Source organism: Gossypium arboreum, chromosome 13 (assembly GCF_025698485.1).
Source record: "Gossypium arboreum isolate Shixiya-1 chromosome 13, ASM2569848v2, whole genome shotgun sequence".
Lineage (NCBI taxonomy): Eukaryota > Viridiplantae > Streptophyta > Magnoliopsida > Malvales > Malvaceae > Gossypium > Gossypium arboreum.
Window position 1 is genome coordinate 87,394,510 of NC_069082.1, and position 15,597 is coordinate 87,410,106.

At 39.4% G+C, this 15,597-nt stretch overlaps 1 non-coding gene across 1 annotated transcript; it reads left to right on the forward strand.

Moving 5' to 3' along the window:
• The first annotated feature begins 2,384 nt into the window (after positions 1 to 2,384).
• Positions 2,385 to 2,491, forward strand: LOC128287084 (small nucleolar RNA R71). The gene has a single exon (XR_008277784.1). It is a non-coding gene; the product is annotated as a small nucleolar RNA R71 (small nucleolar RNA).
• The last annotated feature ends 13,106 nt before the right edge of the window (positions 2,492 to 15,597 follow it).

The following is a 15,597-nucleotide window of genomic DNA, read 5'->3' on the forward strand; positions in this document are numbered from 1 at the left end:
TAATATGTCAAATTGTGTGATATACTTGGAAAATATGAAATACTACCGAGTATCGGTATCGGCATTCCGTAGAAGATGGTTGAGACACATGATTGGGAAAAAGGTCCCGTTGAACCTTAGGAATGGATTAGGATACAAGTGACATGTCACTAGGATGTTTGGGCATCCAAACTCGTTGAGTTGAGTCCGAGTTCACTTATGGATGCGAATGTCCGAACTCGTTGAGTTGAGTCCGAGTTCGAGAGATGTAACTAGGCATCCGAGCTCATTGAGTTGAGTCTGAGTTCACTTATGGGCGGGTTACATGGTAGCTTGGCTACATATGTGGCACTTATGTGCAAACTTTCCATGTATCCGAATTATATTCCGATGTGTTCAACGGGTAAAATTCTACTCAAATGGAGGAATACTCGAGATGAAAGGGACGTATTGGTAAGTGTTGTGAAATGAATACTTTGAACAGGTATGTACTCAACCCTCGGGTTGAAAACTCGATATAACAACAATATGGTAAGATGATAAATGAAAATGTGATATGAGTGTCTCAGTGATGATTATGCAAATGATGTTTTATGTTTGCTTATATAGTTGTGTTACTTGCTATTTGCATGTGAACAACAATATGGTAAGATGACAATATGGTAAGATGATAAATGAAAATGTGATATGAGTGTCTCAGTGATGATTATGCAAATGATGTTTTATGTTTGCTTATATAGTTGTGTTACTTGCTATTTGCATGTGAACTTACTAAGCATTTATGCTTACTCCTCCTTTTCATTCCTTGTAGTGTTGACAAGCCAGCTCGAAATCGGAAGCGGTTGGAGGCACGCTCACACTATCTCAGTATACCATCTTGGCATAATGGCTTGTATATTTTGAGTATGGCATGTATAGCATTATAATCATTTTGTATATATGGTCTTATGATATGGTTATTGAGTGGTATGAAAATGCTTGGTAATGATTAGCCATTGGAATGGCTAATCATGATCATATTTGGTGTTACGTATGTCAAATTGCTAGCTAATCCATGGAAAACATGAAATAGGTAAAATTTACCATAAAATAGATTCTAACAGCAGCAGTGATGTAAATTTGAAAAATCACTAAAAATAGTAGAAATGAAATTAAATGATTAGTATGTTATGAAATTGAAGCTTAATGAGTTTATTTTCATATGGATTGAACAAAACTGGTATATGAATTATATTTTATGAGATATTTGAATTTTTGTGAAACAGGGCCAGAGTGATTTCTGGATCCCCTATTCTGACTTTAAAAATTTATCATAAATTGTAAAAATATAATTAGAAGTCATTATTTATATGTACAGATTCCTTATTGAGTCTAGTTTTAATAGAAACAAACTTCATAGTCATTGAAATTCTGTACAGAGAGATATCTGATTCGTAATACATAGAGGTCAGAGCAGTCGAACCCTGAAACAGGGGAGACTTTAACTAATAAAATGTACTAATTTGCTCGACCAAAAATTCTAGAAAAAAAATTAGTAAATAGATATATGAGTCTAGTTTTAGGGAAAATTGATGGAATTTGATTTCGAGTTTCGTAACTCGAGATATGAATTTTTAAGCGACTGTGATGCAGATTGCTAGCTTGACTGAAAATTTTAAAAATAAATTGTTTGAGCTGTTTAAGTAATGAATTAAGTCTGTTAACATCTCGTGTTCGACTCCGGCGACGGTCTCGGGTATGGGGCGTTACAATTTGTCTCACTTGGTTCTTCAGAGCTCTTAAGGAAGCTACATCGCTCTAAATAATCGCATCATTTTTGCCATATACTCATTTAATAAAGCTTCCATAGTTGATGTTGAAGATGACGAACTTTGTTGCACATTTTGCCGCGACATTGGTTGACTATATCCAGGTGGTACACCAGACACATTCTATCAATTAACATTGCTGGCATTTCCCATTTCTTGATTATTCTAGCTAAAATTTGGATGTTGTTTCCACCCTGGATTGTATGTGTTGGAGTAGGGATTGTTGTTGCTACGATTAAAATTCCCCATGTAGTAGCAAAGGTTAGATTCGATGGGCATTCATCAAAAACATGATCTTCTCCACAGTATATGCATGCTAGTTTTGCAACCTTCATGAAGTTTTAATCATATTTATCAAAGATGATACTTGAGCTGTTAAAGAGGTAATCGCATCAAGTTCCATTACTCCAACAACTCTTCTACCAGTACTAACTCTAGTAATGGGGTAATGATAATCATTGTCTGCTATTCTTTCCAGAATTTTGTATGCTTCATTGTAGGATTTGTCAAGCAATGTCCCATTAGTAGATATCTACCACCATTCGTGTATGAGCATTTAATCCTTTGTAGAACATTTCCATCTGTGTCCAATGCTGAAAACCATGCATCGGGTATTTTCTAATTAGTTCTTTGAAATGCTCCCATGCTTCATATAATGTTTCATCTTCTGATTGCCTAAACAATGTAATGTCATTCCTAAGCTTGGCATTCATGTTGGGAGGATTGTATCTAAGCAGAAATATTTGACACAGTTCATTCCAAGATGCCACCGTACCTGTTGGTAACATATTCAACCATGATCTAGCATGATCATACAATGAATAAGGGAAAAATTTTAATCTAAGGGCATCTTCAAGGATGCCCTACTACCTAAGCCACTAAACTGTTTTGCCGTTTGCAGCATTTGAAACATTACTGATTTAATTCAAATTGTTGGGCTTGAATATGTGGCCTAACAATTCTTGGATTTAGATAATCCAAAATAGGCACTACATGTTCTCTGATGGGTTTGTCTCTTTCATCTATGATTCGAGGAATATTAGTATTCCTTTCATTCTAAAGTACTTGATCTTCTATGATTGGATCATTTCTAATTCTCTCCATTTCTCTTAACTTTTTTCTTCTTCACCTTAATGTCCTTTCAATTTTAGGATTAAAAAAATGTTCTATATCCTCTTGAATACTTCTTCTCTTTCACTAATAAAAACTTGAAAAATAAAATAAAATACTAATTAACTGCTCTAACAAAAATAATGTGACAGCCCAAAATTGACCCTAGTCGGAATGTGGTTTCGGGACCACAAAACCGAGGCATAAAATAATTAAAAATTTATTTTGATGCCTATGATATGTGTTAAATTGTGTGTGACATTTTTGATGTTTCGATTTAGTGTTATAAATGCGAATTTCACTAGAAAGGACCTAGTAGTGAACTTTGAAAGTATGATGGGGAAATGTGTGATGACTAGTTGCTCATGCATGCAAAAATAAGGATTTGCATGTCAAATTTCCCCCAACATAAAGTGGCCGCCATGGCAAGAGAGGAAGGGCAAAACATGTCATGAAACATGTTTTGTTGGTGCATGAGGGAGAAATAATAAACAAAGGTGTATGGGTAAGAAAAGAATGAAAAAAAAATGTGTGTGAGTGTGGTATTCCCCCCATTGCCGTGAGTTGTAGAGAAAGAAAGAAAATTTTGTTCATCCTTTCTTTGAGCCAAAACTAAGGAAGAAGGAGGATTTTTGCTTCATGCTTGGTTTGGAAGAGATCTAGAAGGAGATTTGGCTAAGTTTGCATCAAGATTAAGGTATGTATGAGGTTGTGTTAGGAGTTTCATGCATGTTTTGGTTGCTAACTTGATGAGCATGTTAGCCATGGCTCAAATCTTTGTTATGCCATGGAAATGGTATTTGGCCAAAGTTGTTATGGTGATAAAGCCATTGCATGCTAAGTGTAAAGCTTGATGATGATGCATGCAATGATGGATTGTCTACTCTTGAGTAAGATTTTGAGTTTTCTTTTGTTTAATCATGATTGAAGTTGAAAAGGAGCATGATTGTCATATTCGCCATGATGCATTCATAAGCATGGTTCATGCTTCTTGCATGTTAGTTAAAATTTGTGTTTTGGATGGCTATGGACACCTTGAAATTCGCCATGCTCATATATGTATATATATGTTTGCACATGATGTTTTGGTTATGAACTAAGTGATGAATATGTTGGTTTAAAGAAGAAGATGTTGAAGAATGATTGTGAAATCATAAGCACATTCGCCTAGCACACATATGAGTGCTTGATGCTATATTATAAGTTTTGAGCTACAATATGCAAAGCATTAACTAGTAAAATGCATGCTGTTTTGTGAGGTATTAAGTGCATAATTGGCCTCAACATGGACATGAATATTCGCCATAAGCTAGCACAATGAGGTTTTAATAAATTGAATTTGTTTGAATTAGCTCAAGAGCTTAGAGGGCCACAATTGGACAAGGGGAAGGAAAAAGTGATCGAATAGCCGTAAAAGCCGTTCGACAACATCCGAGGTAAGTCCTCAAGAAGTGACCCTACTTGAATTATGTGAAATGAAGTATGGATGTGTATTGATTATTGACTATGTGTGTATGAGTATTTGAATGATACCGGGCTAAGTCCCGGCGATTATGCTAGTGATTATAATTGTGTTTGAGCCTTAGTAACGAAAATGAAATATGTATGTCCAATGATTATTGATGTATGTGCATGAGAAATTGAATGATATTCGGCTAAGTCCCAAGACGTTAATGCTGGAAATTATATCCGGTTAAGACCGAAGGCAATTGTGCTAGTGGCTACATCCGGCTAAGTCCCGAGGACATTTATGCTAGTAATTATATCCGGCTAAGACCAAGGCATTCGTGCGAGTCATTCTATCCGGCTAAGACCAAGGCATTTGTGCAAATCGTGATATCCGAGTTAAGTCCGTGAGGCCTTGGTGCGGGTTACCATAACCGGGCTATGTCCCGAAGGTGATTGAATGAGTAGTGATATCCGGTTAAACTCCGAAGGTATGTGATTTGAAAATTATAAGCTTGCTGGAAAATTTTAGCTAATGCACTTGTGAAATTTCCCAATGACAAGGTAAGTGTGGTGTGTGCTTTGCGCTAGGAGTAAGAGCGTATGAATATCCGCTCCTATGATGGAACGAGTTATCGGCCTTAACGAGCCGTTATTTGTGTATGAACATAAGAGTTGGGATGGTGAAGTAAGTATGATTATGTGAACGTGTATTAATGAAATGATGCATTTGGCTATGTGAATGTATTGCTTTAATTAAAGCTGAATTTATTGCTTGAGACTTACTAAGCATAAATATGCTTACCTCGTTGCTTTGGCTCTCGCTTTCTGATTTTGCTCGATGGCAATCGGATTCGGGATCATTAAGGTCAAGTCATCTACACTATCAAAGCCTCCATCTTGGTATAATTTTGGTTGGAATTTGAAATGGCATGTATAGGACTACCCCTTGTTGGTTCAATTATGTTGTGATGTATATGTGTACGGCCATGCGAAAATGGCTCGTAAAAGTAGAGTATGGACTTAGACCGTTTGTGGTTTGTATATATATATATATATGGTGTCATGATGTGATTATGGATTGGAAATGGGAGTGTTGGTCACATGATCAGCCATTGGTATGGTTAAAATGATCATATATGAACCTTTGTATGGCAAGACTAGTTGGTTCATGGAGACTACAAAATAGGTAAGACCTACCTTAAAAACAGAAGCTGCCAGCTGCAGTGACGTGAATGTGAAAAATCACCAAAATTTGTAGGAATGGTATTAAATAGTGAATAAGCTATGTAAATGAACCTTGATGAGTCTATTTTCATATGGAAGAAACGGAATGGTCATAGGAGCTACATGTTAAGAGATATGAAAGCTATTGTGAGACAGGGCCAGAACGGTTTCTGGGTCCCCTGTCGTAACTTTAAAAATTTACTATAAACTATCCAGAAAGAATTAGGAGTCATGCCTTATATGTACAGATTCCATTTTGAGTCTAGTTTTATTAGAAACAAACGGAACTAGTATTAAAGCCCTGTAGAGAGAGATATTCAAGTTATAACGCGCGAAGGTCAGAGCAGTCGATCCCTGTAACATGGGTGACTTTAACTAATAAACTGTACCAATTGGCCCAACCAAAAATTCTAGAAATAAATCCATGGATGGATATATGAGTCTAAATTCAGGAAAAATTTACAAAACCAGTTTCTGAGTTTTGAAACTCGAGATATGATTTTTAAGGCGACGGTGACGCAGTTTTCCAGCCTGACTGGAAATGTCAAATTGGTGGGCAAATATGTGGACTTGGCTTGTTAACCCCTCGTGTCCGACACCGGCAACGGTCTCGGGTTCGGGGTGTTACAATTTTATTGGTATCAGAGCCACGGTTTAGTCAATTCTAGGACTACCGTGATGTGTTTGGGGTCTAGCTATACATGCCATTAAATGATGAGTCGATAGTGTGGTGACTTCTGACAATTTGACTTTGTGTTTGTTTATAGTAATGGATCCCGATCCCAACCGAAAGCGATAGCTGATGATGTGGAGAGTGTGGCGCTGCTCCGCAAGAAGGGACAGCCGGCGGACTCTCAACCTATGACCAGCAATCTGAATGATGAGGCTAGGCAAGCCTTTTATAGTGTGATGAATGAATGGTATAACCAATACATTCGAACTAACACGGCTGTTCCACAACCTCCACTCCCGACAAATGCAACCCCCGCACCTACAATACCTCCGATGAATCGACCAAATAAGGTCAAGTAAGCCCCATTCGACAGAATTCGTAAACATAGGGCCACTGAATTCAGGGCTATGGATAGCGACGGTGCCGAGCAAGCTGAATTTTGGTTGGATAACACTATCCGGGTGCTCGATGAGCTATCTTGTACACCCGATGAGTGCTTAAAGTGTACCATCTCCTTGCTACGTGAGTCCGCCTACTATTGGTGGAGTACTCTGACTTCTGTGGTACCTAGAGAGCAAGTGACTTGGGAATTCTTTCAAACCGAGTTCCGAAAAAAGTATATCAGTCAGAGATTCATCGACCAAAAGCGAAGGGAATTCCTTGACCTTAAGCAAGGTTCTATGTCAGTTACCGACTACGAACGAAAATTTGTGAGGCTTAGCCGGTACGCGCGAGAATGCATTTCGTCCGAAGCCATTATGTGTAAACGCTTCGAGGATGGGCTGAATGATGATATAAGGATGTTCGTTGGCATTCTCGAGATACGAGAGTTCGTAGTACTTGTTGAGCGAGCTTGTAAAGTCAAGAGCTTAGAAAGGAGAAACAAAAGCTGATGTGGGAACTGGAGAATTCGGAAAGAGGTCCTCGGGAAAGTCTCTTCAACAAGCATCGAAGAGATTTCGAGATGATGCTAGCCGGTCTAGAGGCGTTTAGGGCTTTTCTAGACGAGGACGCGATCGACCCCCTGTGACCACACGAGTCACTTCGATCGCCAGTGGTGGAAATGATCGCTGAGAGAGGGCGGAGTGTCACGTTGTGGCAAATGGCATTCGGGAGCTGTTGGTTTCGTGATCGCTCTGCTATAAGTGTGGGTCGGCCGACCACATTATGAAGGATTGCCCGAGGATGCTTGAGCAGAATGTAAGTCGAGTGGAAACCCGGTGCTACCAACGCCGAGGTAGGCCACCTAGGAATATGGGCAATGTTAGTGGCGGTCAGGGAGGATCTAGAGATGCTACCATCAGATCCGAGGCTCGGGCTCCTGCTAGGACTTATACCATACGCGCACGCGAGGATGCTGCCTCACCAGGTGTCATTACCGGTACTTTCACTCTTTTCAATACTAATGTGGTTGCTTTGGTTGACCCTGGTTCTACTCATTCTTATATATGTGAAACCTTAGCATCCAGTAAGACTTTGCCTATTGAGTCTACTGAGTTTGTAATTCGGGTGTCGAACCCCTTGGGTCATTACGTGCTTGTCAACAAAGTGTGCAAGAAAAGTCCCCTAGTGTTCCGAGGTTCTTGTTTTCCGGCGGACTTGATGCTTTTGCCGTTCGATGAATTCGACGTTATTCTTGGTTTGGATTGGTTGACCATGCACGATGCGGTTGTGAATTGCAAAAGCAAGACTATCAATTTGAGGTTCGCGAATAATGAGATAATTCGGGTTGAGTCTACGGACTTAAAGGGGTTGCCAGCTGTAATATCAGCAATGTTGGCCCGAAAATATGTAAGAAAAGGGTGTGAAGCGTACCTTGCGTACGTGCTCGATGACAAGGAATCGAAAAGAAACCCGAATCTGTGCGTGGTTTGTGAATACCGGATGTTTTCCGAAGAATTGCCGGTTTACCACCTGTTCGGAGATAGAGTTTGGCATCAAATTGGTACCGTACCACTCAATTTCGATAGCTCCGTCTCGTATGGCACCAACGGAATTAAAGGAGTTGAAAGCTCAGTTGCAAGAATTGGTGGATAGAGGTTTTGCTCGCCCGAGTTGTTCGCCTTGGGGTGCGCCAGTGTTGTTCGTGAAGAGGAAGGATGGAACCATGCGGCTGTGCATCGACTATCGTCAGCTTAATAAAGCGACGATAAAAAAACAAATATCCGTTGCCACGTATCGATGACTTGTTCGATCAACTGAAGGGAGCCTCAGTGTTCTCGAAAATAGATTTGAGATCGGGCTATTACCAATTGCGAATCCGAGATTCGGACGTACCCAAGACTGCCTTCAGAACGAGATATGGTCACTATGAGTTCCTAGTGATGCCATTTGGGCTCACTAACGCCCCTGCAGTATTTATGGATTTAATGAATCGGATCTTCAGACCATATTTGGATCGATTCGTAGTCGTGTTCATTGATGACATCTTGGTCTATTCAAGAAATGAGACCGAACATGCTTTGAACACTGCGGTTAGTCTTTGTAAATTTTACGGGATAAGCAATTATATGCTAAGTTCAAGAAGTGTGAGTTCGGTTAAGAGAGGTTAGCTTGGGTCATGTGGTATCTGCATCGGTATTCGAGTCGACCGAATAAAATTTCAGCGATACTTAATTGGAAGCCTCAGAAATATTATTGAGGTTCAAGCTTTTGGGGCTTGTCGGTTATTACCGACGATTTGTAAAGGTTTCTCAACGATAGCCACGCCGATGACGGCTACTCCAAAAGGATGTTAAGTTCGGATGGACGGAGAAATGTCGAAAAGTTTCGATCAACGAAAACTTATTTGACCGAAGCCCCAATTCTAGTGCAACCCGAATCGGCAAAGAGTTTGTCATCTATAGTGATGCCTCCTCCTTGGGTTAGGTTGCGTATTGATGTAAGAAGGTCGAGTTGTGGCCTATCGTCGAGGCAATTAAAGCCACACGAGAAAATTACCCGACCCATGATCTCGAATTAGTCGCCATCGTATTCGCCTTAAAGATTTGGCGACATTACTTAATTGGTGAAAGGTGCCATGTGTACTCGGATCACAAAAGTCTCAAATATTTGATGACCCAAAGAGACTTAAATCTGCGACAAAGACGTTGGCTCGAGTTGTTAAAGGATTATGAGCTGGTCATTGACTATCACCCGGAAAGGCGAATGTGGTTGCGGATGCCTTGAGTCGTAAATCATTATTCGCTTTCTGACGATGAACGTGCACTTGTCTGCATTCGATCCGATAGTGTGTTAGTAGCTGAATTGAAAGCCAAACCACTATTGATACATCAAATTCGAGAAGCTCGAAAGTCGACGACGAGTTGGGCGCAAAACGGGTTGAGTGTGTTCGAACAAGGACTCGAATTTCAAATCGACGATGACGATTGTTTGAGGTTCAAAAGTCGTCTGTGTGTTCAAAAGAATTCGAAACTCATTTCGATAATTCTGAATGAAGCCCATTGTAGCCGAATGGCAATCCACCCGGGGAGTACGAAGATGTGCAATGATTTGAAACGTCGGTTTTGGTGGCATGGTATGAAGCGAGACATCTCCGACTTTGTTTCGAGATGTTTAATATGTCAACAAGGGAAAGCGGAACATCAGGTGCCTTCAGGATTACTTCAGCCAATCACGATACCCGAGTGGAAATGGGATCGAGTCACAATGGACTTTGTATCCGGACTGCCATTGTTAGCAAGTAAAAAGGATGCGGTTTGGGTCGTGGTAGATAGATTGACTAAGTCGGCCCACTTTGTCCCCGTACATACGGATTTTTCAATGGACAAATTAGCCGAATTGTACGTTTCTCAGATTGTGAGATTACACGGGGTGCCTATTTCCATCGTGTCGGATAGAGATCCGAGATTTACCTCGCGATTTTGGAAAAAGTTGCAAGAAGCTTTGGGTACCAAGTTGCATTTCAAGACCGCCTTTCACCCCCAAACCGATGGTCAATCCGGCGGATAATTCAGATACTTGAGGATATGTTAAGATGTTGCGTCCTCGAGTTTAGTGGTTCATGGGAACGGTATTTGTCGTTGATTGAATTCGCTTACAACAACAGCTTTCAATCAAGTATTAAGATGGCACCCTACGAGGCCTTGTACAGTCGTAAATGCCGTACACCATTGTTTTGGACTGAGCTTGGTGAAAGCAAGATTTTCGGGGTGGATTTGATTAGGGATGCTGAACAGAAAGTGAAAGTAATCCGTGAAAGTCTGAAGATTGCCTCCGATCGTCAAAAGTCGTACGCGGATCTGAAGCGTAAGGATATCGAGTATCAGGTGGGTGATAAAGTGTTTCTCAAGGTATCGCCTTGGAAAAAGATACTCAGGTTCGGCCGTAACGGGCAAGTTGAGCCCGAGGTTCATTGGGCCATATGAGATATCCGAGCGAGTCGGTCCAGTGGCATATTGTTTGATTTTGCCCCCTGAACTCAAAAAGGTTCACGATGTCTTTCACGTTTCGATGCTTCGACGCTATAGATCCGATCCATCGCACGTGATTAGTCCATCAGAAATTGAAATTCAAGCTAATATGAGTTATGAGGAAGAACCGATTCGTATCCTATCACGAGAAGTGAAAGAGTTGCGAAACAAGCGGGTTCCGCTAGTGAAAGTGTTATGGCTCAAGCACGGGATAGAAGAAGCTACTTGGGAGACCGAGAACTCTATGAAAGAGCGATATCCAAACCTATTTACCGGTAAGATTTTCGGGGACGAAAATTTCTTAAGTGGGGGAGAGTTGTGACAGCCCAAAATTGACCCTAGTCGGAATGTGGTTTCGGGACCACAAAACCGAGGCATAAAATAATTAAAAATTTATTTTGATGCCTATGATATGTGTTAAATTGTGTGTGACATTTTTGATGTTTCGATTTAGTGTTATAAATGCGAATTTCACTAGAAAGGACCTAGTAGTGAACTTTGAAAGTATGATGGGGAAATGTGTGATGACTAGTTGCTCATGCATGCAAAAATAAGGGATTTGCATGTCAAATTTCCCCCCAACATAAAGTGGCCGGCCATGGCAAGAGAGGATGGGCAAAACATGTCATGAAACATGTTTTGTTGGTGCATGAGGGAGAAATAATAAACAAAGGTGTATGGGTAAGAAAAGAATGAAAAAAAAAATGTGTGTGAGTGTGGTATTCCCCCCATTGCCGTGAGTTGTAGAGAAAGAAAGAAAAATTTTGTTCATCCTTTCTTTGAGCCAAAACTAAGGAAGAAGGAGGATTTTTGCTTCATGCTTGGTTTGGAAGAGATCTAGAAGGAGATTTGGCTAAGTTTGCATCAAGATTAAGGTATGTATGAGGTTGTGTTAGGAGTTTCATGCATGTTTTGGTTGCTAACTTGATGAGCATGTTAGCCATGGCTCAAATCTTTGTTATGCCATGGAAATGGTATTTGGCCAAAGTTGTTATGGTGATAAAGCCATTGCATGCTAAGTGTAAAGCTTGATGATGATGCATGCAATGATGGATTGTCTACTCTTGAGTAAGATTTTGAGTTTTCTTTTTGTTTAATCATGATTGAAGTTGAAAAGGAGCATGATTGTCATATTCGGCCATCATGCACTCATAAGCATGGTTCATGCTTCTTGCATGTTAGTTAAAATTTGTGTTTTGGATGGCTATGGACACCTTGAAATTCGGCCATGCTCATATATGTATATATATGTTTGCACATGATGTTTTGGTTATGAACTAAGTGATGAATATGTTGGTTTAAAGAAGAAGATGTTGAAGAATGATTGTGAAATCGCAAGCACATTCGGCCTAGCACACATATGAGTGCTTGATGCTATATTATAAGTTTTGAGCTACAATATGCAAAGCATTAACTAGTAAAATGCATGCTGTTTTTGTGAGGTATTAAGTGCATAATTGGCCTCAACATGGACATGAATATTCGGCCATAAGCTAGCACAATGAGGTTTTAATAAATTGAATTTGTTTGAATTAGCTCAAGAGCTTAGAGGGCCACAATTGGACAAGGGGAAGGAAAAAGTGATCGAATAGCCGTAAAAGCCGTTCGACAACATCCGAGGTAAGTCCTCAAGAAGTGACCCTACTTGAATTATGTGAAATGAAGTATGGATGTGTATTGATTATTGACTATGTGTGTATGAGTATTTGAATGATACCGGGCTAAGTCCCAAGGCGATTATGCTAGTGATTATAATTGTGTTTGAGCCTTAGTAACGAAAATGAAATATGTATGTCCAATGATTATTGATGTATGTGCATGAGAAATTGAATGATATTCGGGCTAAGTCCCAAGACGTTAATGCTGGAAATTATATCCGGTTAAGACCGAAGGCAATTGTGCTAGTGGCTACATCCGGCTAAGTCCCGAGGACATTTATGCTAGTAATTATATCCGGGCTAAGACCAAGGCATTCGTCTGAGTCATTCTATCCGGGCTAAGACCGAAGGCATTTGTGCAAATCGTGATATCCGAGTTAAGTCCGTGAGGCCTTGGTGCGGGTTACCATAACCGGCTATGTCCCAAGGCGATTGAATGAGTAGCGATATCCGGTTAAACTCGAAGGTATGTGATTTGAAAATTATAAGCTTGCTGGAAAATTTTAGCTAATGCACTTGTGAAATTTCCCAATGACAAGGTAAGTGTGGTGTGTGCTTTGCGCGCTAGGAGTAAGAGCGTATGAATATCCGCTCCTATGATGGAACGAGTTATCGGCCTTAACGAAGCCGTTATTTGTGTATGAACATAAGAGTTGGGATGGTGAAGTAAGTATGATTATGTGAACGTGTATTAATGAAATGATGCATTTGGCTATGTGAATGTATTGCTTTAATTAAAGCTGAATTTATTGCTTGAGACTTACTAAGCATAAATATGCTTACCCGTTGCTTTGGCTCTCAGTTTTACAGATTTTGCTCGATGGCAATCGGATTCGGGATCATTAAGGTCGAAGTCATCTACACTATCAAAGCCTCCATCTTGGTATAATTTTGGTTGGAATTTGAAATGGCATGTATAGGACTACCCCTTGTTGGTTCAATTATGTTGTGATGTATATGTGTACGGCCATGCGAAAATGGCTCGTAAAAGTAGAGTATGGACTTAGACCGTTTGTGGTTTGTATATATATATATATGGTGTCATGATGTGATTATGGATTGGAAATGGGAGTGTTGGTCACATGATCAGCCATTGGTATGGTTAAAATGATCATATATGAACCTTTGTATGGCAAGACTAGTTGGTTCATGGAGACTACAAAATAGGTAAGACCTACCTTAAAAACAGAAGCTGCCAGCTGCAGTGACGTGAATGTGAAAAATCACCAAAATTTGTAGGAATGGTATTAAATAGTGAATAAGCTATGTAAATGAACCTTGATGAGTCTATTTTCATATGGAAGAAACGAAATGGTCATAGGAGCTACATGTTAAGAGATATGAAAGCTATTGTGAGACAGGGCCAGAACGGTTTCTGGGTCCCCTGTCGTAACTTTAAAAATTTACTATAAACTATCCAGAAAGAATTAGGAGTCATGCCTTATATGTACAGATTCCATTTTGAGTCTAGTTTTATTAGAAACAAACGGAACCAGTATTAAAGCCCTGTAGAGAGATATTCAAGTTATAACGCGCGAAGGTCAGAGCAGTCGATCCCTGTAACATGGGTGACTTTAACTAATAAACTGTACCAATTGGCCCGACCAAAAATTCTAGAAATAAATCCATGGATGGATATATGAGTCTAAATTCAGGGAAAATTTACAAAACCAGTTTCCGAGTTTTGAAACTCGAGATATGATTTTTAAGGCGACGGTGACGCAGTTTTCCAGCCTGACTGGAAATGTCAAATTGGTGGGCAAATATGTGGACTTGGCTTGTTAACCCCTCGTGTCCGACACCGGCAACGGTCTCGGGTTCGGGGTGTTACAAATAACAGGAATAATAACAAACCAACTTTTCACCAATATTGCCGATCCCCGGCAACAGAGACAAAAACTTGTTGCGTGTAAAATTACTAGTGCAATTGTGCAAGTGTACACGTCATTCAAGTAATAAAGTGATAAGTAAGTATCGTCTCCACAGGGATCAGGAACTGGTAAGAAATTGAATACGTTATTATAATCTTGTTAATTTTACCAACATATCAGGAAATAATCTTAGAGTGAATAAGAAACTTGAATAATGAATTACTGAAATTAAATGATAAAAAACAAAGAATTGATATGACAAATAAAATGATGTATTACTAAAATTCACAAAGAATATCAAGAGTATTTCTGTTGTTGAATGAATAGGGTTGGAATTATTCAGGTGAAATGTTTATATCAAACAAAAATATTGTTTAATCTACTAACTAGAGATTTGCTACTATGACCTACCTCTTTCGATAGCTAGATCTTAAGCTAAAAATCTAAGTTCAGGTACGTTTACAGAACTTGGGATTGATAACTACAATGACATTCTTTTATGTACAACTCGCAACATCTATGTCTAGAGTGCTACGAATATTCTGTCGAGTATTCGATTGCATCAAACGATTCAAGATCCAGTATTCTTAACCTTTCTAGAATTAAATACAGCAAAGACCACATCATACATTCAACTATGTCTAAAGCTTGCATGCATGTATTTAAAATAAGCATAAATCAATTGAAATAGTGATATAGACAATCTCAAATCCTGGGCATTAAAGATGATAAAAGAATCACTCAAACAACTCCAACCCAGAAAAGATTTAGTTCATGGGTGGAAAAGTAAACATCAAAATAGAATCATTCATCAACATTTTTCAAATAAGTTTGAATCACCAAATTTTCAATATCGAAAATAAAGGCAGATATTTAGGAAGTTAATTCCACACTCTAGCTTCTCTTGGTTCTTCAGATTGCTCGTGAATCCAGGATAGATTTCTCTTCCTTTTCCTTACTTCTGTATTCTGCTCTCTTCTAAGCTGCTACCCTTTCTTTTTTTGGAATTCTCAATAGAGTTTTCTTTGTGTAGAGAGCAAATTACAGTCATCAGTCTCTTTCTCATGCCAATTCTCCCCCTTTGCTCATGACTTCTTTCTCCTTCTTTAATTGGTGGATCCGTCCCTCTCAGTACACATTTTTTTTTCTCTTTTTAGTGTGGTTTTTCTAGTATACATCTAGCTAGCTGAAAGTGAAGCGGATAAAGTGTTGAATCATTTTCCTAGAATTGCCATGGTAGTTGTGTTGACAATAAATCTCACCATTTGCTATGACAATGTTTCACTTACCTTATTTTTCTTCTGTATCCTCTTCATCCTTTTCTTCTACTTGTACCTGTGTCTAACCACAACCACAACTTTTCCTTCCCAAGTAATAAAAGTAATAAATGATGACCAATATAGCGCAATCCAA